Raw genomic sequence first — 26369 nt, 5'->3', positions numbered from 1 at the left:
TTGTGTATTTGTTGTCATGGTTCATTAATTTTTGGTTCCCCTTCTAGGCTATAAATTCAATGAAAATTGAGACAGTGTGAGTTACAAATGTAAGTATTCATTAAGTAATAACCATCCTATATCCAGTGTCTAGCATAGTGTCTGGCAAATAATAAGCACTCAATAAATACATGTAAAGTGAGTGAAAGAATGAATTACAGAACTGTCCACAGACTGAATATTGGGCCCATGGGTAGCAGAAAAGAAGCTCTTTGCCATCTGTTATACTGCATCCTTAAAATGATACCTTAGAAGTAATAGTGAAGGTTCAGAGTCTAGGGCTCTCACAGAAGAGAACTGGAGATCATCTCAATGTTTCTATAAATGTTGTGCCCTGTGTGGTGGAGACATTCATTCATTCATGTAATAAATAGCTACTGAGAACTTACCATATGCCACCCACTGTGTTAGGACCTGGGATACTGCACGAAGCAAAAGACAAAAGTCCCTGCCCTTGTGACTCCAGTCGTGTGGGAGATGGGTATTAAGCTAATACACAATAAATGACTAAATCATTTCATGTGTAGGAAGGTGAAAGTGCCAAAGAAAGGAAAAATTGAGCATTAGGTAAAGGGAATCAGGAGTGCCGGTAGTAAATGATGAGTTTCCACTTAATAAGATGGTTAGTCAGGGCTAGCCTTCAGTGTGGGCTCTAATGACCCCCACTTTCTGGTCTTCACACACTGGGGTAGTCCCTTGCACCACTGTGCCAGAGTTGGTCCGTGTGGCCAATAGTATATGGCAGAAATACTGATACATCATTTCTGAATCTAGGTCATACAATACAATGGCTTCTGCCTTTCTCTTGGGTCACTAAATCTAGAAGAAGCCAGCCACCATGCAGTGAGAAGGGCCCACATGGGGAGGCACTGAGGCTTCCTGTTAACAGCCAGTGGCAGGAGATTAGAGGACCCTCCTGCCCAAGGAACCCTTCAGATGACTGCAGCCTAGATGGCACCAGGACTGTGGCTTCCTGAGAGACCTTGAGGCACAACTACTCATCCGCTCCTTCCAAATTCCTGATCCACATTAACTGTGGGATAATAAATGTTTGTTGCTTTAATCCACTAAGTTTCAGGATAATTCTTTACGCTGCATATGCAGGGTGGGCCTCATTATGAAGCTGGCGTCTGAGTGAAGCTTTAGAGAGGAAATTAGCTATGTAGTTGTCAGGGGAGAGGTGTTACAGGCAGAGGAAACAGCTGGTGCAAAGGCCCCAGGAGGGAACACGCCTGGTGGGTACAATGAGCAGTAAGATGGCCAGGAATATCTGAGAGGGAGACTGGGAGGCGATGCAGTCAGAGACACGATGGGGACCTCATGAGCATTGAAATGACTTTGACCTTCACTCTGAGTAAATTGGACAGCCATTGGAGGGCTTTGTTTTATTTTTTTCTGAGACTGAGTCTCGCCCTATTACCCAGGCTGGAGTGCCACGGTGTGATATTGGCTCACTGCAACCTCTGCCTCCCAGGTTCCAGTGATTCTCGTGCCTCAGACTCCTGAGTAGCTGCAATTACAGGTGCGTGCCACCACACCTGGCTAATTTTTGTATTTTTAGTAGAGATGGGGTTTCACCATGTTGATCAGGCTGGTCTCGAACTCCTGACTTCAAGCGATCTGCCTGCCTCAGCCTCCCAAAGTGCTGGGATTACAGGCGTGAGCCACCGCACCCAGCAGCCCATTGGAGGGTTTTAAACAGAGAAGTGATGTGATCTGAATTAATATCTAATAAAGATCAGCCCAATCATTCAAGTATTTGACTCTTTTTCAGAAAGCATGTAACACTGAAATCTGGAAAGAGACATAGCTGCCCTCCCTTCCAAGGGTCCCCAGCAGGGTAATTGGTGCACAATGCCAGTTTCAGTTCTTATAACAACATCGACCAGCTGCCCTCATCTCTCCCATGTCAGCTCTCCTCCTGTAGGGGTCGTCCAACACCCCTCTTCCTTTGGGTCATCTTCTAGTGTGGTCTCACCAGCTCCACTAGCCTGAGACAGGAACAGAGTCTCACAGGAGCCACTTTTGGTGGTGAAGCTCTGAAAATATGTGCCTAACAGGACCCTACTTCTGAAGATTCTGATTCAGCTGGCCTGGGATGGGGCTCCACATATGTATATCTGTTCCTGTATGTGCATCTATATCTATCTCTAACATATAGCCCAGTCAAATGGATGCCTATAGCTATGGCTTTATTTTTTAAACCCTTCGGATGATTCTAATGTGTATGACTGAAAATCCCTTCTATAAGAGGTGTGGAGAGCTGGAGTCATGTCACATTTACTGTTGTACCCACATCAGGTCCTGGCACTGGGTAGGTGCTCAGTTTACGTGTCATGAATGAAGTAATTACTCACATTGAAACATGGGAATAGCCCACCCAGGACCCAAGGTCCTGCCTCTGCACTACCCAAGTTAACCCATCAGGACTTGGTGATGTGCAAGGCTCTGGGAAGAATGCAAATCAATGAAAAAGCTTGGTTCCAGTTTTCAAGGAGGACATCACCTTTTTGGAGTGAGGGGCAGGCACACATGTAATGGGAAAGGATCAGTCCAGCAGAATATAAAGCGGTTGTCAAAAGGCAGGATTCCTGGAATAAAAGCGTGAGCTGGAAGAGCAGAGTCTGAGCTCTGTCCTTTGCGGAATTTTAAAAAAAATTGTTCTCTAAGTTTTAGGACCTGTGTGCCCAGGAAGATGAAAATTGTTGAGTAGGGTTTAAAGAGAGAATGATCTTGAATTCTGGGCAACAGCATTCTGTTGGAAGAAGATAAGGAGGCCAGCGGGGCAGGCAGATTGAGGAAGGGAAGGGGATCAGGAGAAGGCATCAGAGACAGAAGGTTGCAGGTTGCCAGACTGACCTTTTAGGCCAATATAATGACTTTGTTTTTTACTCTGAGTGACTTGGGGAGTCAGCAGATGATTCCGAGCAGACAAGTGGCATGCTCTGGCTTCAGTAGGGTAGGGAGAAGGGAGATCAGTTAGGAAATTCTGTGTAATAACCTAGGTGAGAGAAAGCAATGGGTCAGATCAGGGTAGTAACTCTGGAAGTGGTTAGAATAAAACGCCATCCCCATTGTGCCATAAATAACAAATAGTGAGGGCTTATATGGAGCCTACTGTGAACAAGGCTTGTACTAACAAATTCAGCCCTCACAACAACCCCATGAGGTAGGTACTAATATTGCCATTCCCATTTTACAAATAAAGAGACTGAGGCACACAAATATTAAGTAGCTTGTCCAAGATCGCATGGCTGGAAAGCAGCAGTTTCAGGATTCACCTCCAGAAAACCTGACTCCATGCATGATTTATGACATTTGTCATTTCCACTGCCTCTTGTGCCAAATCTGGCAAATCTGGCACTGCCAGATTTGGACAAGACCATCTAATCTATGTCCTGGGCTCCCTCCATGTCTCTTTAAGCCAATACAAAGCCTGGGTTTCAACCCAAGGGGACAAGTATATGAAGAGAAAGTACACTGGGTGAAGGCAATCAGTGGCAGGTACACAGTTCTACAATGAGGTAGAACTGGTTCCCCAGCCCTAATGACTCCATAAGCAACTAATGAGTTATACAAACACAGGCTCAGTCAAGTGATGCCTGTGAGATTTGCACTTTCTCTCTCTCTCTCTCTCTCTCTCTCTCACACACACACACACACACACACATTCATACACACATACACATTCACGCTCACCTGCTGCACATTAGAATTTCGTCACCCACCTTTACCAATGGACCTGCCATTGGAGAATTTTTTTTTTTTTCTTAAAGCAAGGATCTGTGGTTGGTTTGCAGCTGTCAAAGGGTCAGGTTTGTTGGCAAGCATTGAATAGAGCGCACACTCTGGGATCCTGGCATTATCGAGAGCTGGGCCACATGACTGTTCTCTCCTGAGGGGGGTGTGTGTGTGTGTGTGTGTGTGTGTGTGTGTGAAAGAGAGAGTGAGTGTGTGTGTGTTTGTAGGGGAGAGGGTTGTAGGCAGCAGGGGCCATGCCACCAGAAGAGTAACACATAAGGAAAAGAATCCACACATCAAAGACAAGAAATATGGGTACACTAATTAGGAAAACACAGAGTCATTCTGAAGTGGGGGTAGAGATCATGTTACTCTTTCATGTGAAGCCAAAAAGAACTTAAGACTGAGTTGATTGTTCCTGAAAAACAGCCACAGTCACACAGGACTCAGGTAAGTGTGAACACAGCAGCAGGAAATGCTGTATTTCTGGCCTCAGTGCCCCATTTATACCAATATAATAGGTCTGGGACCTCAGTTAGGATCTGCCTCGCCTTGGGAAGCTACCACCTCCATAGATCCCCCCGAGCCCACACAGAGCCTGATGAATCCTATTGGGCAACTCACTTAAAAAGATCCAAGGACTTCCTTAAATAACCCCATTCACCTCAAGAGAACCGGAAGACGGTCCTTCTTGACATCTGCCGTGGTACAGAAATGCTGGGGCATTGAGGAATGATCTCAGAAACACTAGTGATGTAGGGAAAGGACAAGAATGAGAGACACACACAATGAAGAGCACATGAGCATGGAAACACGTCCCAAAATCTGACTTTTGCTTCCAACCCAGGGGTCCCAATCAGATACTGTCTGTTTTTAATATTTCACTTAAAGCAAGAGGTAAGGAAGGAGTTCTAGGAATGGGACGTTTGGATCACTAGTGAGGAGAGGAGTTGTAAAGAAGATACTGACCTCTAAGTGTTTGCAATCTTTTCCAACCCTGCCTGGCTACACTCTAAAAGGAAGATACCCAGGGATCTTCCTGGCAGCTGTTCTGCCTGTGAGTGTTACAGAGCTGATGGGGTTAAAATGGCCACAGTGAAACCAAACTGGAGAAGAATGAGAGCTGGCAGGTTCCCATTGATTGGATAGAGAGGAAATGAACAAGAAAAAGACATCTGATAAGGATCGGGGGAAAGGAAAAGAGGAGGAACAAGATCCTACCTCTGTCAGCTGAGTTAAGGACTCCAATGCAAGGGGCAGAGGAAAGGACTTTGGAAGGAGCTACGGCATGTGTGAAGGGGGTGAAGGTGCAGGAGACAGAGGAGAAGTTATGTTTTGGTGATGAAACTAATATCCTTTGGAAGAATTTTTTTGAGGTGAAGCCATAAGTGTTTTGTTTGATTTGTTTTCATTGTTTAAAAACTTTAGCAAACATTTAAATTGCTTTTTAATTGGTTTCCATATTGGATTGATTGAACTGAGATGAAGCCACAAAGCAATTTTATTAGGGTTTCATTTCTTTTTAAAATACATGACCTTAGAGATGAGGGGGTGAGAGCCAAGGTTAAGTCTGGTTTCACAGTTAGTTCCCAGAGATCTAGGGTTCCTTGGGGTATCCAAATAGAGGCGGGTCAGGGAAGGCCTGAGTTCCCAGAGATCTAGGGCTCCTTGGGGTATCCAAATAGAGAGGGGTCAGCAGGCAGAGAGGGAGCCTCCCCTTCTCTATTTCAACGGGAATAGCTCCATTTTTAACATCTATTTTAAAGACAAAATGGAATGCAGTATAAGATTTTCTTTGAGAAAAAGAAGATTCCTCTGCTAAATTCAAAAAACAAGTTCATCTCACTTATCAACAAGTAAACTGAGCCCTGGAGTTTGTGGCTTGCTCAAGCTCTGGCTGTTCAGTTCTTGAGCCAACACCAATTCCAGGCCAGCCTCGCCACCCACCTGTCTCTCTACTTCACATTCTCCTGTTTCTGGACACACACATATTTCAAACCCATCACTGTGCTCTGCTCCTCATCTGGGAGCAGACAATTTAGGGAATATGAAAAAAAAGCAACAAAATCCTAAAGCCTAGAGAGAAACTATTCCCCAAATATTACATTATAATATATACAAATCCCACCATGCCAGCTAGAACACCAGCTGCTAGAAACAAAATGTGCACGGCTACCCAGCACCTTGCCTTTACTCCTAGAGCAGTACAGTTTTGGTTCTATGTCTTTTTTGCTTTAATTCTAAACTCAGTCACAATTTTCTTCAGACGATTCCCTGCCAGCAACCTGCGTAGCAACATCCTGGAAGTAAATGGTGGACCTGCTGTGCTCCCTGGTTAAGTGCTCAGCTTTATCTCCATCCATGTCCACCAGCACTTTACAGGCACCTTACAGACTCCTTTCTAATGTCTCAGATCCAGCAACTGGCATCAACCAAATTCATGGAAGCTACTTTCCTTTCCTTTTCTTTTCTTATTGAAAACAAACAACAAAAACAGAGAGTTGATAAAACAGACTTTAAACCGACAAAGATCAAAAGAGACAAAGAAGGCCATTATATAATGGTAAAGGGATAAATTCAACAAGAAGAGTTAACTATCCTAAATATATATGTACCAATACAGGAGCACCCAGATTCATAAAGCAAGTCCTTAGAGATCTACAAAGAGACTTAGACTACCACACAATAATAATGGGAGACTTTAACACCCCACTGTCAATATTTGACAGATCAATGAGACAGAAGGTTAACAAGGCAATCCAGGACTTGAACTCAGCTCTGCACCAAGCAGGCCTAATAGACATCTACAGAACTCTCCACCCCAAATCAACAGAATATACATTTTTCTCAGCACCACATCGCACTTATTCTAAAATTGACCACATAATTGGAAGTAAAGCATTCCTCAGCAAATGTAAAAGAACAGAAATCACAACAAACTGTCTCTCAGACCACAGTGCGATCAAATTAGAACTCAGGATTAAGACACTCACTCAAAACTGCACAACTACCTGGAAACTGAACAACCTGCTCCTGAATGACTACTGGGTGAATAATGAAATGAAGGCAGAAATAAAGGTGTTCTTTGAAACCAATAAGAACAAAGACACAATGTACCAGAATCTCTGGGACACATTTAAAGCAGTGTCTAGAGGGAAATTTATAGCACTAAATGCCCATAGGAGAAAGCAGGAAAGATCTAAAATTGACACCCTAACATCACAATTAAAAGAACCAGAGAAGCAAGAGCAAACACATTCAAAAGCTAGCAGAAGGCAAGAAATAACTAAGATCAGAGCAGAACTGAAAGAGACAGAGAAAAAAATCTTCAAAAAATCAATGAATACAGGAGCTGTTTTTTTTTTTTTGAAAAGATCAACAAAGCTGATAGACTGCTAGCAAGACTAATAAAGAATAAAAAGAGAGAAGAATCAAATAGATGGAATAAAAAATGATAAAGGGGATATCACCACCGATCCCACAGAAATACAAACTACCATCAGAGAATACTATAAATACCTCTACACAAACGAACTAGAAAATCTAGCTTATTTAGAAGAAATAGATAAATTCCTGGACACATACACCCTCCCAAGACTAAACCAGGAAGAAGTTGAATCTCTGAATAGACCAATAACAGGCTCTGAAATTGAGGCAATAATTAATAGCCTACCAAACAAAAAAAGTCCAAGACCAGACGGATTCACAGCTGAATTCTACCAGAGGTACAAAGAGGAGCTGGTACCATTCCTTCTGAAACTATTCCAATCAATAGAAAAAGAGGGAATCTTCCCTAACTCATTTTATGAGGCCAACATCATCCTGATACCAAAGCCTAGCAGAGATACAACAAGAAAAGAGAATTTTAGACCAATATCCTTGATGAACATCAATGCAAAAATCCTCAATAAAATACTGGCAAACTGAATCCAGCAGCACATCAAAAAGCTTATCCACCACGATCAAGTTGACTTCATCCTTGGGATGCAAATCTGGTTCAACATACGTAAATCAATAAATATAATCCATTATATAAACAGAACCAAAGACAAAATCCACATGATTATCTCATTAGATGCGGAAAAGGCCTTTGATAAAATTCAACAGCTCTTCATGCTAAAAACTCTCAATAAACTAGGTATTGATGGAAAGTATCTCAAAATAATAAGAGCTACTTATGACAAACCCACAGCCAATATCATACTGAATGGGCAAAAACTGGAAGCATTCCCTTTGAAAACCAGCACAAGACAAGGATGCCCTCTCTCACCACTCCTATTCAAAATAGTTTTGGAAGTTCTAGCCAGGGCAATTGGGCAAGAGAAAGAAATAAAGAGTATTCAATTAGGAAAAGAGGAAGTCTAATTGTCCGTTTGCAGATGACATGATTGTATATTTACAAAACCCCATCATCTCAGCCCAAAATCTCCTTAAGCTGATAAGCAACTTCAGCAAAGTCTCAGGGTACAAAATCAATGTGCAAAAATCACAAGCATTCCTATACACCAATAACAGACAAACAGCCAAATCATGAGTGAACTCCCATTCACAATTGCTTTAAAGAGAATAAAATACCTAGGAATCCAACTTATAAAGGATGTGGAAGACCTCTTCAAGGAGAACTACAAACCACTGCTCAACAAAATATAAGAGGACACAAACAAATGGAAGAACATTCCATGCTCATGGATAGAAAGAATCAATATTGTGAAAATGGCCATACTGCCCAAGGTAATTTATAGATTCAATGCCATCCCCATCAAGCTACCAATGACTTTCTTCACAGAATTGGAAAAAAAAAACTAGTGTAACGTTCATATGGAACCAAAAAAGAGCCTGCATTGACAAGACAATCCTAAGCAAAAAGGACAAAGCTGGAGACATCACACTACCTGACTTCAAACTATATGCTACAAGGCTACAGTAATCAAAACAGCATGGTACTGGTACCAAAACAGATATATAGACCAATGGAACAGAACAAAGGCCTCAGAAATAACACCACACATCTAAAACCATCCGATCTTTGACAAACCTGACAAAAACAAGAAATGGGGAAAGGATTCCCTATTTAATAAGTGGTGCTAGGAAAACTGGCCCTTCCTTACTCCTTATACAAAAATTAATTCAAGATGGATTAAAGATTTCAATGTTAGACTAAAACCACAGAAACCCTAGAAGAAAACCTAGGCAATATCATTCAGGACATAGGCATGGACAAGGACTTCATGACTACACCAAAAGCAATGGCAACAGAAGCCAAAATAGACAAATGGGATCTAATTAAACTAAAGAGCTTCTGCATGGCAAAAGAAACTACCATCAGAGTGAACAGGCAACCTACAGAATGGGAGAAAATCTTTGCAATCTACCAATCTAACAAAGGGCTAATATCCAGAATCTAAAAAGAACTCAAACAAATTTACAAGAAAAAAGCAAACAACCCCATCAAGAAGTGGGCAAAGGATATGAACAGACACTTCTCAGAAGAAGATATCTATGCAGCCAACAAACACATGAAAAAATGCTCATGATCCCTGGTCATCAGAGAAATGCAAATCAAAACCACAATGAGATACCATCTCACTCCAGTTAGAATGGTGATCATTAAAAGGTCAGGAAACAACAGATGCTGGAGAGGATGTGAAGAAATAGGAATGCTTTTACACTGTTGGTGAGAGTATAAATTAGTTCAACCATTGTGAAAGACAGTGTGGTGATTCCTCAAGGATCTAGAACTAGAAGTACCATTTGACCCAGCCATCCCATTACTGGGTACATACCGAAAGGATTATAAATCATGCTACTATAAAGGCACATGCACACGTATGTTTATTGTGACACTATTCAAAATAGCAAAGACTTGGAACCAACCCAAATGTCCATCAATGATAGACTGGATTAAGAAAATGTGGCACATATACATCATGGAATACTATGCAGCCACAGAAAAAGGATGAGTTCATGTCCTTTGCAGGGATATGGATGAAGCTGGAAACCATCATTCTGAGCAAACTGTCGCAAGGACAAAAAACCAAACACCGCGTGTTCTCCCTCACAGGTGGGAACTGAACAATGAGAACACTTGGACATAGGGCTGGGAACATCACACACCAGGGTCTGTCATGGGGTGGGAGGCTGGGGGAGGGATAGCATTAGGAGAAATACCTAATGTAAATGACGAGTTGATGGGTGCAGCAAACCAATATGGCATATGTATACCTATGTATCAAACCTGTACATTGTCCACATGTACCCTAGAACTTAAAGCATGACAAAACAAACAAACAAAAAACCAGAGAGTTATGACTCTGAGAGGTGAGCTGACCAGCCCAGGGCCCATTGATTCCCTACCACAGGACTCCTATTTCTCAGCTGTTCTCTGCATTTTATGGAAAGGTGGGTGCTGGGACCATACCTGCTTCCCAACTGTCCTAATTATCTTTAAAGACTTACTTAGAGCAAATGACTTGGCACAACTCAGGAATCTGATTTTTGTAAAAAGGTGAGAATGTTTTGAAACACAACCAGCATATGCTAAAGAAAATTGCACCATTTAACACACCAATTATAAGTTAAAGTGCAGTAACAACAAAACAGCTTTCCTCACACTGAAAAATCCAAAATAAGCCACTCCAACCAAATTTGAAATGTGCTGATTTAATTTCAACCAATACAAGTCAGGGGGCTTAAATATCATGTCCAATTTGGAAATTCACATTTGACCAATAAAAAAATTATGTCTGGTCCTCATCTTTGGCCACCTCACCCTTTACCTTCCTTCCGAGCAGTATGGCCTGGGGGAGCCTTTTTTCTCTGGGCTCCACGTGGGCCAATGTAACCCCCTCCCTCAGGTACTGGGCTGGGTTCTTGCCTGCACTGAACTCACAGTCCTTGGAGGGAAATAGTACCATGGCAAACAAACAGGGTGGAAATATAATCACAATGTATTGAAGTGTGCTGTGCTGTGGCAGCAAAGAGCAAGTGGCTTGTTCTGCCAGAGGGCATCATGAAAACTCTCTGCCCACCTTAGAGGGATGGGTTTTGAATGAGTGGCAGGGGCTCTCTAGAGATCCGGACCACAAGGAACAACATGTGTAAAGACATAGATTTATGAAAACACAGGATCCAGTTCAGAAAAGGCCAAGAAATTCATTGTTGCTATAGCAACATTGAGCTGGTAGTGGGTACTCAAGGGAGGTGAAAATGGAAAGGTAGATGGAAACAGGGTCTGTATTTGCCACATTTAGAGGATTTGACTTTATTCCGGAAATCATTTTAAAATATATACATTGACTTTTTTCTTTCCAAATTATAAAAGTAATACATACTATGAAAATTTCAGAAGTGTTAAATGGAGGAGGGAATCACCCCTAATCCTACCTCCAATGAGAACCACTGTGAACATTTTCAGTCATCATTTCAGATACACATGCACATATACACACACACTTATAGGCCCAGATGTGCAGATGGTCTTGATACTTGCTGTTTTCATTTAACTGCATGTTGTGAACATGTTCCATCTCATTAGAATTTATAAAGCCTGCACGTATCTCATCCTATAGCTATATCAAAATTTTTTAACCAATCTTCCGTGAGATATTAGACTACTTGTAATTTTTCCACCTTTTAATGAAGCTATAAAGAATATAGGTGACCAACTCTGTTTGCATAGTTGCTCACTTTATTCCATAATTTAAAATCACAATTTCTGATTCAAAGATAATACAGATGCTAAAGTCTTTCACATGTATGGCAAAATTGCTCTTGAGAAAGCCCATACCCATATAAGACACCACTTAATAGGGCATAAAAGCATTGATTTCCTTATTCCCTTGCCATTATTGGTTATTGCAATTTTTATAATTTTTGCCAATGTGTTATCCAAAACTAATACATTATCAACATTTAACAAGCTCTTTGTTACTACAAGAGTAATTTTTTATGTCCATTGATCTTTTGATTTTCTTCTTTTGTGAAATGTCTGTCCCTGTTCTAGGATCATTTTTCTATTAGGATATATACATTTTTCTGATTTATAAAAGCTCCTCATACATTAATAATAAATTTTGTCTCACAAATACTTTTTCCAGTTTGTCAATTCTTTGTAATTTTGTTTATGGTAATTGTAGGCATAAACAAGTGTTTAATTTCTATGTGAGCAAGACCATCAATCTTTTATGTTTAAAAAGGCCATCTCTGAGCTCCAGTAACTATTTGCCTTAATACCTTTTAATTATTTGACACATCATACATTTATTCCCTGTATGGGTGAAATAAGAATTCGGTTCACCCCTGTCACAGGCTGAATAATGGCCACCCAAAGATTTCAGGTCCTAATCCCTGGAACCTGTAAATGTTACCGTATAGGTAAAACAAGACCTTGACAGTTGTATTAAGGATCTAGACCTGGTAGAGTATCCTGGACTATTCAGGTGTCCATAAATCCAACCACAGGTGTCCTTGTAATAGAGAGACAGAGGGAGGTTTGACACACACAGAAGAGGGGAAGGCAATGTGTAGATGGGGGCAGAGATTGGAGTGATGTGGCCACAAGCCAAGGAACACCAGCTGCCACCAGAAACTGGGGAAGGCAAGGAACAGATTCTTGCCTAGTGCCTCCAGAGGGAGCTCAGCCCTGTGAATGCTGATTTTGGCTTAGTGAAACTGATTTGGGACTTCTGGCCTCCAGATTTGTGGGAGAACAAATTTCTGTCACTCTAAGCCACCAAATTTGTGTTAATTTGTTACATCAGCCACAAGAAATGAATACAACACCCCATCAAATAGTTTTCCTAAAACCATAAAGAATCTTTTTCTTACTTGTCTGAAATGTCACCTCTTTCACATATAAAATATTTATATGTAGCAGTCAACAAGTCCCCACCAGCTGCTGGTTCCTGGGAGTAAATTTGTATGAACTACAACCTAATCGCTATATTCGTCCAGGTTGCAGATTCATGGAGAATCACCAGCTCGTGATGACCAGCAGCTGAGCATGCGAGCCAGGAGCACTGGGGTTTTCAGAACTGAGCACCACTGCAGGATTTTACACCTGGCAGCAGCAGCTCAGCCCAAGAGGTGGCGACACACCCAGAAGAGTGTCAGTTCCACAGACATGAGCCATTATGAATATGGATTCTGAAATCCTCAATGGCTTCAACATTTGTTGCAGAAACATGCTCACCTGGTGCATCAAGGAGGCCATTCTTCTCAACAGAGCCAAGAGATGTATCTGGCAACTTTTTTCTGGGACAGGCACGTTTGGTATCATTTATTAAATTATTGAGTTTCCTGGCATTGTCCCTTGCCAACCTGCCCAACAGGAACTTATATATCTTTTAATAAATGTCCTTTTACAAAAAATGTATATTCATATATACATGTTTGTTCCTGTCTTTTTAACCCATCAGTCTATTCTTGTATCAGTAAGCATCATTTTAATTATTTTATCTTTTAAATTTCATATCTGACAATACCAGTATCCCCTAATTTTTTTAACAAAATTTATTATTCTTAACTAGTCTTCCAGATAGTAGAAGATTTAGAATAGCTTTCTTAAAGTTCTTTTTAAAAATTTCATTTATGAATACATGAAGTTTACAAATTAATTTGGAAAGAAATTACTTTTTCAAAAGATTACTTGTTCCCATTCAAAAAAGTAGATGTCTATTATTAAACCTTGTTTTATGTCCCACAGGAACTCTCCATATTTCCTTCATACACTTCCTGCACATTTCTTAAGTTTCTATCTAGTGTGTCTGGTCTCCCTCCTGCCTGCCCTTCCTTCCTTCCTTCCTTCCTTCTTTCCTTCCTTCCTTCCTTCCTTCCTTCCTTCCTTCCTTCCTTCCTTCCTTCCCTCCCTCTTTCCTTCCTTCCTTCGTTCCTTCCCTCTTTCCTTCCTCCCTCCCCTTTTTTCCTCCCTTCCTTTGTGCCTTCTCCATTCTCTCTCCCTCCCTCTCTGCCTTCCTCCTTCCTTTTTTCTTTCTTTTCCTGGTGTTTATACAGTGTTTTTGAGCAGAGGAGTGACATATGATTTCTTCTTTGGCAGCTAATTTTAATTTCTAACTTTGTTTTGTTATTTTCATAGGCTAATACTGAAACTCATTTTTAGGTTCTAGCAGATGCTGTGTGGGTGGTGGCAAGAGGTAGTGCAAGTTTAAGATGGGTGGGACAAAGCCTGTAATTTTTAATTAGCTCTTTATAATCAAGGGATCATTATTCATGCATTTCGCAATTGCATCCAACAGGACCTTATGACTTTTTAAAAAGAGAAAAATAGCTCTCAAAAAGCAGCAATTAGAAGCTTTGTGAAATCTAATCACTTGTGTGTGTTGTTTCTTTACCTCCTTGCTTTAGACGAAGGAGGAAAACTTCTATGCATCAGTGCGAGCTCTGAGCCCCACTCCAGCCTCAATCATGCTTTATATTATAAATCTAGGCATTAGGAAAGCTTTAGAAGAAGAGGTAGCCTACTCATCAGGTCTGAGAAATAGCCCTCTGATCACATCTTCCAAACTAAGACAGTTACAAGATAGAATTTGGTGAAGACCTACTCTGTAAAAAGATAGAAGAAAGATATGATTTCATTTTTATCAATGGCAGAAAAAAAGAAATCAGTCTCTACTTCATTTTTGCCATCCTCAGTGAATAGAAAATGTTGGGTAGAAAAACTGAAGGCAATGATTCCAGGCTTGGAATGAAATGAAGTAGATGTTTTAATGGCACCTCATCTTAGGTGCCACATTAATGATCACTAAAGATTGATTAATGTTGGTGGTAATGACTATAATATCATTTTTATTAAAGTGCAAGAGCAATCTGTTTAAAAAAAAAAAAAAAAGAGTCTTCTGGGCTAAGCAGACTTTAACTAATCAACACCCTGCCAAGGAAAAGGGAACATTCTGCCAGAATTTAAACTGAAAAAAAGAAAGTCCTCAGGCAAGTTTATATAAAACCCAAGAAAAGTGATACATAATAAATTAAATATACTGAAATAAGCAAAGCATGAATATTTAATCACTTGGCTATTTTAATTTAAAGGGAGCTGTAAGACCAACCAAGGCTCACTCACATAGGATGGAAAGTTTAAGCCTTGATTGGCAGTACCAGAAGCTGTCCTGAATCTTTCTTTATTCAGGAGACTGGCAAACATTACATGGCACCAACATGGCATCAAACTGCAGGCTAAGCCAAAGGTTTGCCAGGGACTGATTGCATCCCAGAATCGACGTGGCTGAGGGACTTGGATGCAGAACATGCAGCGCATCTAGCTTCTTGCATCACTGAAAGCTTGCAGGCGCCAAATGACAAGACGGAACCTTCTGTTGGTATCCTGGGATGGGGCCAGCCCCCTTATGGAGAACAGTTCTCCTAGATTAAACCCCAAAGCAGAGATGAGTGCAAACACATCTAAATACTAACCATTCAGTGGACTGAATGGGTGAACAACAAGTAATGGGTTCAGAGAGAGCAGCTGAGGAAGGCGCCCAGAGAGGCAGCATGGGGATCTCACTACCATACAGAGGGATGCCTGTTCCACCTTCAGCAAAAGGAGGCTCTATGTTTTGGGGAAGGCTATTCTCCCTCTCTGGGCCTCCATTTCCATTGGTGTTTGAAATCTTGCCCTTTGTGAGTTATAGCAAATTGATTCCACACCCCTCCATTCTATATCCTGTGAAGTCCAAGGACATGCTCCCTGATATTTCTGTGCACAAAATAGCACACAATTCTCTGCCCTCATGAGGTTAACTATCTGGGAGGGAGAATGGATCCAAGACAAAATAGTAGGTAGGAAAAAGACAAAATAGTAGGAAATCGTAAGAAAAAGAAGGGACATTTACTGACTGGTCCACATCCTGAGTGAATAGCTCGTAGAACTGCAGAAAGATGGCAAGAAGCCGAGAGAGTGGAAGCTGGCTTTGCAAACCACAGGAGACCAATACCGTCTGTATTGCGGTATGGGAAAGAGGTTCCAATACACTTATAAGATGGGTATTCCCTACCTGGCACTGGACTAAGAGCTTACTATGCATGATTTTATTTTAACCTCCTATAGTTCTGTGAGATAGGTGTTATCATCATCCCATTTTTATAGATGAGAAAACAGACTCAGAGAGGCCAGGGAACTTGCTAAAAGGAAAAAGTGAATGAGCGCCAGAGCTGGCACCCAAACTCCAGCCTCTGCTCCAAACTCATGCTCTTTAGCACCACACTATACCTCTTTTCAGTGGCAGAGGGGGCCAGTCAGTCAGTCCAGGATTTAAAAATATTATGTGATCTATGTGGATTCAGAACCGGTGGATAGGTCTGGGAGAGCCTATGGTCTTATTTGACTATGTGAGAGCTTACATGTATCTACAATAGGTATTGCTTAAAATGCAGAGAGGTAGTGGATTCTTGAAAATAATTATAATTCGACAGGTAGCACTAGAAGATATAAGCTAAAGCAACAAATCAAAGTATTTAATAGTATAAGCAAAAATAGACTTTTGGTACTAGCAGAATGCAGTAAAATGCTTTATAGTTCTACAGCTTTTTCCACTTCATTGCTTACTGTTTCCCTAAAACTCTTGTAAACCTCTCTATGTCTTCATTCTTTTAAGTTATCCCATTGTCTCTGGGTGATGTGTAATGTAATAGAAACCTCTAGAAAATGTTTCTTTCTTCCCAATACTATCACCAGAGTATTCTGTATTTATCTTATATTCAAGGAGAATGAAGCATAGAGAAATTGACTATGTCCTGTATATGCACTAAGGCATCAGGGCACAGAAACGGGAGAAGTGGTGCAGGGATTCTAACGATCAAACCTGTATCTTTTATGAGACGCAAGTCATTCCTTTGCAATCAGTAGGCAGGAAAAAACCCAAATTTCCTCAGAAGAAATTACCTACACAAACAGATTCTTAGCAGCGTACCTAACATGCTTTTCACAGGCAACAGTGAAACAGAGGAAATTCGTGCTGGCAGCCTTTATTCCTTGTCAGCTTTGTAAATGTGAAGGCAAGAGGGATAAATGAGAAGGAATAAAAGCTTTCTTTAAGTCTTACTTACTGATGGTTTTTGTCACCGCTTTATAAAACAGCTCAAGTCTAATCTAAAGTGCAATTTGACTGGACTTTTACACCATCAACAGCCTTAGGAGAACACATTTCACTCCTAAGGTTGACATGTAAGCAATGCCCTTTGGTCTGACCTTCAGAACCACAGCCCACCTTTAAAAACCAGGGTTGCGCCCTGGGTTGGAGCTCTCCATGCCTCAGGTTACCTTCTTGCACTCCTTGAGTGGAACATTAAAATGTGACCAGCCCAGTTTCTCAGTGCTTCTCCTGGGCAGAGGCATTTCATCATGGGCACAGTAGTCAGAGTCAGCTGGGCCCTGCCTCCTCCGGGACTGTGTGGTTTCCTGACTTAGGCCCATTAAACTGAGATGATAGTTATTAAATTGTGTTCAGATACTAAATCCATGGGTATGCATTTAATTAAGTCTGGGTGGTGTTTATAAATGGTGAGGGTTAGAAGCTCGCCTAATTTTTTTCTTTGAAAAATAACGGTAAAGGAGGATTTTCCTTTATAGTGCATGTTTGTATTTATACTACATATTATATAATACACAATAATATACATTATATATTTATACTATTTACTATATTGCTTGAACTTTTACAGTTAGAATATATCCATTTACTGTGTAATTTAACAGACATTTGGAAAAAGGTGACTGTCACATTTATGTTCAGAATTTTTAAAAATAGCATGGAAAGGTTCATTTCAAAGAAAGCTCTGGACACTGTATTAGCCCGTTTTCGTGCTGCTGATAAAGACATACCCAAGACTGGGTGATTTCAAAACAAAGAGGTTTAATGGACTCACAGTTCCACGTGGATGGGGAGGCCTCACAATCATGGTAGAAGGCGAAAGGCACATCTTACGTGGAGGCAGGCAAGGGAAAGAATGAGAACCAAGTGAAAGGGGAAACCCCTTATCGAACCATCGGATCTTGTGAGACTTATTCACTACCACGAGAACAGTATGGGAGAAACAGCCCCTATGATTCAATTATCTCCCACTGGGTTCTTCCCACAACATGCGGGAATTATAGGAGCTACAATTCAAGATGAGGTTTGGGTGGGGACACAGTCAAACCATATGAGAGGCACTGATTAAAAAGACTTTATAGCAGACTGTCCATAATCATACTTTGCAGAGGTAACCTCTGATGATACTTAGATGTATGGCATTTCATCCTTTTTTGTTCTCCTAAAGATATACACATATACACATATACAGAATTACATATTTGCTGTTTTGAAACTATCCTCTGCTCTTTCACCTAAAAATATATTATAAATGCCTTTGCATTTGTGGAAATATATATGCATATACATACATGTACCTACCTAACATACGAAATATGAAATAAATTTTAAAGTGGGAAAGTATTTCATTGTTACTTGACCCTGTTAATCCCAGATTTTTCTAATATAAACAATACTGAAAGTAATATTCCTGTCCAAACATTTTTGTGCTCGTGCCCTGTTACCATCGTGGGATAAACCCGCATATAAAAAATTGCTGGATCAAAGGGCATATCTTTTCAAAGGCTTTCCACGCCTATTGCCAAATTGCTCTCCAGAAAAGTTGTACTGTTTCTTCCTCCCTCCAGCAGTGTGTGACAGAGTTCATTTCCCCATGCTCCAGACAATGCGGACATTAGAATTCTTTTTACTCTTTACCAATTTGATAGGCAAAAATGAAATGGTGATTCGTTTTTATTTGATAGGCAAATATAAAATGGTGCATTATTACTTTTGTTAAAGAAATTATATCCTCGTATTTTTCCTGTTGGACTGTTTATCCTTTCTAATTTAGTTGTAGCATTTCTTCATGTTAAGAATACCAATTATTAGTCTTTCATAATGTTACAAAAGTTTCTCAGTTTTAATTTTTCTCAATTTGGTTTACTTCTAAAGATTTTAATTTGTCTGTAGTTAAACTTGTCAGTCTTTTTCTTTATGGTTTCTACCACTCATGACATTTGCTACACTATTGATTACATGTTTTGTGGTATATTTCATAGATGGAATATAAGCTCGTACATACCCTGAGTCAGTTCAGATTCCAGACTGAGTGCTGTGTGTGCTAAATAGCTTTGAAAGAATAATGGGATTTCTGCTAGAATTATAACAGAGATCCTGAGTGTTAAGAGCCTCAGAGGTACTCACAGGTATCCAGAAAACATAGATGTTCACAGGGAATAAAAGCTTTATAATGTGTCTCCTAAACGTCACTGAAACATCGGTGTGGCACATGGGTATATTCTAGAGATAATCAATATATTCCATCCCACACGTTCTTTTTACCACGTGACTTTGACCCTCGTCTCATGGAGAAGTGGGGTCTGCTCTCTCTCTCCTTGAATCCGTGCATTCTTGGCAGTACGGAGGAGGTGACACTGTGTGACTTCAGAGGATGGGTTATTAGAAGGCACCAAGCTTCTTCCTGGTCCTCTTGGTACACTTGCCTTTGAATCCCTGGTCCTCCAGATAAGTCTGACGGCACTGAAGCCACAGTGAGAAAGCGTAAACTAGCCCACAGGGAGAGACCCCACAGAGGGAACTCGAACTAATTGGGAAAGATGTACAAGAAATTATCATGTAGTGTGATAGGAACTATACCTAACATTGTCATAACATATAAGAAGAGACCCGACCTAGCCTTGGGGGTCAGAGGAAGCTTCCTGGGGGAGATGATGCAGAGACTGAGTGAGATCTGAAGGACAAGTAGCAGCAGGGGATGTAGGGCAGACTTAGCATGGAGGGAACTCCAACCAGAGGTGGCAGCAGGTGTGACTAAGGCCTGGAGGCAGGGGTGAGTTGTACTATTAAAGGGAAAGGAAATAGTTCAGTGTGGCTGAGAATGGAGCAGAAATGATACAGAGATGAGTGATGAAGCTGGAGAGGTTAGAAAGGAATAGATGATGAAGGACCGTGTTTACCAGTCTGAGAAGTAGACAGAAATGTGTGTATTTTCAGCAGAAATTTTTATCATTAGCATTTCCAGGCCTTGCTAGGATTTAGATATAAAATGTGGGACTTGGACAGTCTGGGTATTTTTCTATATGTTTTTTCGTAAAAGTGAATTCCATCTGTCTTTGTTTGCCCTTCCTGGGGGTACATTTACTCATTCCATGGGAAACTGTGCCTTTGTCTTTAAGCCCTTGGCCTAGAGCTTAGATTCTCAATGGGGGCTATGTCCCATTCTCCTTTGTGCCCTCAGAGTGCCTAGGACAAAGACAGCCCTTGTCCTGGTCAATGCTTGCTGCTTTGTGGTGTCTTAACTTGCCCATCCCTGTCCTCCCTCTCTCTCTCTCTCTTTTTTCTTCTCCTTTCCCCTCCTTTCCCTACTCAGAACTTCTTTGTAGTCAACCCACACATATGAATCACAGTAGCATCTCCCAAAGGGGAAACCCCCCCTGCCAACCAGCTGGTCCAGCCTCATTCCATTAACATTGCTGAGTGTGAACTTCCCCGTTACACAACCGATTTCATTATGTATGGGACTCAGATGCTGCCCCTGAAGAATTCTGAAGGAGGGCATTTGGGAGTACAGCCCAGTATGGCTAAGCACACCTCTCTCATTTGGCCAAACTCCTCCAAATCCTCATCTTTCCCATCATCTTCCGTCTTGTTTTCCTTTTCCTAGAGAATCTGATTTTTTGCCTTCAAGTCCCATTTATTGTCAAGTATGTGTATCTTGGCCTCAGAGTAAAAAGAAGAACTTATCCAATTGATGAGAAAGATAGGCTCCCCATAGTGTGCTTAGAGAAAAAGATCAGTTCAAGATAGAGAAATTACAGAGTTTAGAGCTCGAATGATGGAAATCCTTTAGACCAAGGTTGAACAAACATTTTCCTTAAAGGACCAGATGTTGAATGTTTAGGCTTTGTGGGTCATAAGGTTTCTATCACAACTCTGCCTTTGTAGCGAGAAAACAGTCATCGGTAGTACCTAAACAAATGGCCATGGCTGTGTCCCAGCACAATGTCACTTATAGTAGCAAGTTGGGGGTTAATTGGGCCACAGACCATAGTTGGCCAACAACCCCCAATCTAGACCAACTATCTCATTATACAGATGAGGACACTGAAGCCCAGAGGAGATGTGTTCCAGTTCATCCCCAGGGCTCCTGACCCTTGGTCCTCTGTCCTTTCCACCACTCTAGTCCTTAAGTCTTGCCTGTTCCACTTTGACTTGTATTCTCACCACTGCTCACCCCCAGCCACTTTGTTCCACCCTTTGAAACTTCCCAACACTTAGGAACTGAACCAAGGTATCAGAACCTTAAAAGCTGTGAATACTTTCCAAGGCTTCCTGTAGTTTCTAAACTCAATCTATGCTTGTGGAATGATGAACCCCAACTCCAATGGATTGTGTGTGTGTATCACCCAATGTACAGAAACATGCACATCTCCAGATAGGCTGTAAAACACTGACAAATGGATCTTGCTGAAATTAAGAAAACAACTTTTTCTGGGTTGCTCAAATCCAACCCAAATGTCTACATTTTTAGGAAGAAGTCTTTTACATAATGCAAATATGAAGAGGCTGAAGATGAAAAGCAAAGTAAACAAAGCAAGGAAACCTAGCTGAGTCAGTGGTTGGACATTCCAAACTGCTTAGCGTGCTGTTAATGACTTAAAAGGCAAGAGGGACAAGGGAAATAGTTCCCACAAAGAGGACTGTTTTGTCTCATGTCTCAGCCAAAACAGGCCCTGAGACTTGAATGGTCTGAAGAGTGTTCTCCATTATATAACAATTTATCTGTCCTATTAAAAATAGGTGCCTTGAAGCTGTTTCTTCAAAATGCAGAAGGGGGATGGCAGAACATTCGTAAAGGCTTAAGCAAAGGCACTGCTGGCTCTTCTCTGACCTGGGACCACAACAGCAAATGGCCTGGTTTGATAGAACAGCAATGAATAACAAGGTTCTCCTAGGCCCAAGGGTCTGTTCTAACTGCTAGACCATTGCCAGCAATCAGGAACAGTGGCTATGGATATGCAGCAGAGAACAAATCTTACCTGGTGTATTCATCTATTCTCACATTGCTATAAAGAGATACTTGAAACTGGGTAATTTATAAAGAAAAGAGGTTTAATTGGCTCATGGTTCTGTGGGTTGTATAGGCTTCTACTGCTAGGGAGAAACTTACAATTGTGGCAGAAGGCAAAGGAGAAGCAAGCACATCCTCACATGGTCGGCAAGAACTCACTATCATGAGAACAGCAAGGGAGACGTCTGCCCCCATGATCTAATCACCTCCCACCAGGCCCCTCTGCCAACCCTGGGGATTACAATTTGACATGAGATTTGGGTGGGAACATGGAGCCAAACCATATCACCTAGGCATAACGTGGTGACATCTTTCATTCCCTATTGGCCACGTCAGCCATTCTCCCAAAACAAATATTAATCAATTTCAGTGGGGTCATCTTCAAAACGGGTCAACAGCATTCAAAAGTATTAATTAGTGTATAAAATGGCATAGAGCTATATGGGGGTTGGGGGAAGAATCATATGTATTCTAATGATGACTTAAGGATTATGTGAAGTGACTATCCTGATGATGACCTTTGGCAGCTACTGTAGTGAAAATAAACAGGAATCTCCTTCTCTGACTCTGCTCCAGCCATTTTTAAAAATTTGATTCGCAGCACCAAAAATCTCTCACCAACCAGGAAGTCAAAGGAAAAGGGCAACTGACCAAAGGTAACAAAACTCATTCTTAAAAAGGAGGAATTTAAGCTAATGTACCCCTCCCCCAACCCAGGGGACTTACCCAGATTTGTGCCAGTGCCTCCTAGACATTTTAACTTTGTATTTATTTTCACATTTATTTAATAAAAGAGCCAAATTCCCTATTGTTATTATAGCATCAAGAGAAACTTAATTGGCAATCCTGCATACCTCTGGTGAAAAGTGAATAAAAGGGCAAATAGAAGAAATACAAGCAAAAAGGAATAAAAAGTCTCTATTCACTATGCATAAACCAAGAAAACAGTAATCCTTCTTGAAAAGATTCTTGAAAAATCTCCATTAAAAAGGAGGATTTTTTTTTTCTCCAAACCTTCAGAAACTGTTAATTATAACATTTTACATAATATAATAAGGGAGAAAAACTTTCCTGAATGCCTAATATGCTGGACATCTTACTTAGATTATTTTACTTAATTCTCATCTCCTTTCTGGAAGATCGTTGTTATCCCCATTTTACAGATGAGAAAATTGAAACTCAAAAAGGTTATGTATTTTGATCCATGTCACGAACCAGTAAATAACTCTAGATTTAGAGTCCAACCCCCAACTCCCTGCACTTTCTCTAGCACAACACTGACTCTGATGAAATAAAGGGAAAAAAATGTCCCATACGTATTAGATGACCACAATACTTGTGATAGGAGGGAAGGTAGAGATCAAATTCATTATTTAAAAAACAAGTATTAGTCCTATTTCAAAGTTATAGATAACGAAAGGCAAGAAGTTTAAGGTTCCATTGAAAGTCACTAGTGACACCAATAGAAACTCAAAACTCTCAAATTCCCAATTCACATTTTTTGTCCAGTAGGTCACATTGATTTAGACACTTTGGAGACATCTGAGATGACCAACAGACAACAAATTTAAAAATGAGTGTGAACCTCAACAAAAGTGCTATCACTCAAATCTCACATCCAGACCATGATTAATGCCACCGTAAATATTAACGAAATGTAAAATGCTCACTAGAACACAGTCATCAATAATGCAGCATTTATGGGTGGACAATCACAAATAATATTTTTATTATTGGTGAGAAATTTCTTTCCCTTTATTTAAATCCATTAAAGAATGATTTCAACACTTTGGAATGCAGGTCTTAAAGGTTTGTTTTACATTGTATGGGAGAAAACATGGCCTCACTATTATTATTTTTATGCAACTTGTGCATAACTGGCCTCAGATTCCTTTTTTTCTTTTCTTAATTTTATAAGATACTGATAATGCCTCTCATTTAATGAAATAAACGTGACATATTCCTTTGCATTGGATGGTAGGGTATGTGGCCTAAAACACATCTTGAATTGAAAGTCTCCATTTTATTTTGTGCAGATATAGAAAGATGCTAATATGTAAATATTGACAGTGAGAAATGACCACTGGACTATTTAGCAGACATGCTAACACAAATAAAAACTATATGCAAAAACATATGTAAATCAAACCGTTTTGCATATGTACAACCCCCAAATTGACTTGACTTGACTAGCTGTTGGACATTTTATAGACATGGCTTAGGTCCACTGTCTTGTCAGAATGAAAAAAGCAAAGATATTCAAGTCATCTAAGTTTTTCTCTATATAATAGGGAGAATGCCACATTCATATTTTTATAGTGAGAATTAAATATTGCAATAGATATAAAGTGTTAGGAAGTTCTAATAGGTAGCCACCCGAGGTGGTTGTAATTACTGTTGTTATTGCTATTTCTACTGCTATTATTACAACACAGCCTTCACTCAGTCACCCTAGTGGATCAGTCAGTATGATGCATACAGTGACGTGTAGCAAGACAGTCACCCTATGTGAGGTAAAAGAGGCCACATTCCAGAAAACTACTAAGGAAAGTGCAAACACTGCCACTCTTCCTTTCTTAGATTAGGGAGGTCAAAACTTCCCAATTCCATTCTTGAGTTACCAGTTCCTGAAAAACTAAGAGAATAGTTGCTAAACCTCAAGAAATATGCTTTGAAAGGCAAGTGTCTCCGAAATAAAAACTGTTTTCTTAAACCTAATTTGAATAAGAAACTGTAATTCAGAACATTCCAAGTGGAAGATCTATGAATTATGCAGAAGAATAAATTGCCTTCTTTGAAGGTAAAGGCCCTTGATGTGGTGACCGTCTGACAACAGACTACTGATAGTCGTTCCAAAGACTTTGTCCTTTTCAGTCTATTCTCAGTGTTTCATAACTCAATACAGAAACTTACCTGAAAAGTAGACTTCTGAGCCAGCTGGGCTTAATGAAGTTTTGGCCATATTGGGTTGGAATGCAGGCATAACTTTGATTCATACTAAAGCTGGTCCAGAGTGCATACTGGACTTGCATCTTTCTGTCTATACTTGAAATTGTCTTCCCATCCATATCTCTTTAAAGAGATTTCAAAGCCATAGACACCTCAGAAATTTCTCCTCCCCACTCTAAATTTTCCCAGCTCCTGTCTGTAATCCTGGGCACAATATCAGACCAAAGGTAGATGTTTGATCCAAGCAAGGCCAATCAGATTTAATCTCCCAGGGACATGGAATTAAGACCCAGAAATTGGGTTGGTCACCTCTGCAGAGGGGAGATAGAAGATCATGAAAACTCTGGGACTAGGATGGCTATTCACAGGGGGTTATGAAAACTCCCTGTAGTTAGAGTCAAGAAGAAAGTCTTCGGGTAAAGAAAGATGAAGTGAGCATGTGGGGAAATGGACAAGAGATGGACCCTTCCAGAGACTTTCCAGTTCCCAGAAGGCTTTGCTATCTTTCCTGTGTGTTTCTATGGGATCCCTTTGCATTCTTATAAACTCCCTATTCACTTGAGCTTCCTTGAAAGAGTTTCTGTTCCCCAAACCCAACAGTTCCTTGACTAAAACATCCTTTAGCCACACTGGCATTTTATTTTGAACTCACCCTCTCCTTACCCTAGTCTCCAGAGGCTGCAGTCACCTTCTACGTTAGGGAGTGCCTAACTGGTAACTGCCTTGATTGCTGACGAGAAATGGGAAAGAGGCAGACACAGAAACTGGTGAGAAGTAAACAGTGAGTAACACCAAGGAGAAGATCAAAGTTCTGTCCTGCCCTAAACAAGGTGGGGCACTGCTACTACCTTTGAAACAGGTTGTCCTTTCTCATCTGCCTCAGGTAGGTCTTTGGTTCTTTCAGTAACATTTGGAGCAAGAACTAAAGGAATCTTTGCAGCTCAGCCTCGTCCTTTTATTTCAAGAGGAAGATTGATATATATTGACCCCAACACAGATACACACACACATAAACAATATTATCTGTCCTAATAGATAACAAATCTCTACAACATTTAAACTAACTATTGTAAGTAATTCATAAGAAAGTCTTACCTGAAGAGGAAGCAGAATTGCTCATGATTAAACAATATCACAGAAGGGACCTAGGTACAAAAGAGAAGAAAGAGTGATTTCAAAATAGAGAAAGAAGTTGTTTTTGTTTGTGTGGTGTTTATAATTCTATTGAAAATGGAGACTCGATGATTGAAAGAGTGTGGTTCGTTGGAAAGATCCTTGGACTTGGAATCAAGGAGCTTATTATTAGGAAGAAAGATGAGACAAGTGCATAAATAGAACCAGGCAACAATAAACCAACAAATATCATGAGAGAAGGACACAAAGAGGTGTGGAGCTTTGGAAAAAGGGAGATATTACTTCCACATGGAAGTGAATGTGGAAGGTTTCATGGTAAAAGGCAGAACCAAAGGATTAATTTTAGGCAAACTAGTGGGACCATGGAATAGATATTGTCTGGACCACAA

General features: G+C 40.5%; 1 long non-coding RNA gene across 1 annotated transcript in view; it reads right to left on the bottom strand.

Moving 5' to 3' along the window:
• Positions 1 to 26369, bottom strand: part of LOC139363847 (uncharacterized) — a 111409-nt gene that overhangs the window by 59802 nt on the left and 25238 nt on the right. Inside the window, exon 3 of the long non-coding RNA XR_011624915.1 lies at positions 25942 to 25991. This is a non-coding gene — a long non-coding RNA (uncharacterized lncRNA). The remainder of the gene's footprint in view (positions 1 to 25941; positions 25992 to 26369) is intronic.

Source organism: Macaca nemestrina, chromosome 6, assembly GCF_043159975.1.
Source record: "Macaca nemestrina isolate mMacNem1 chromosome 6, mMacNem.hap1, whole genome shotgun sequence".
Lineage (NCBI taxonomy): Eukaryota > Metazoa > Chordata > Mammalia > Primates > Cercopithecidae > Macaca > Macaca nemestrina.
The sequence above is the reverse complement of the archived record's forward strand: the minus strand, read 5'-3'. Positions and strand labels throughout refer to the sequence as shown.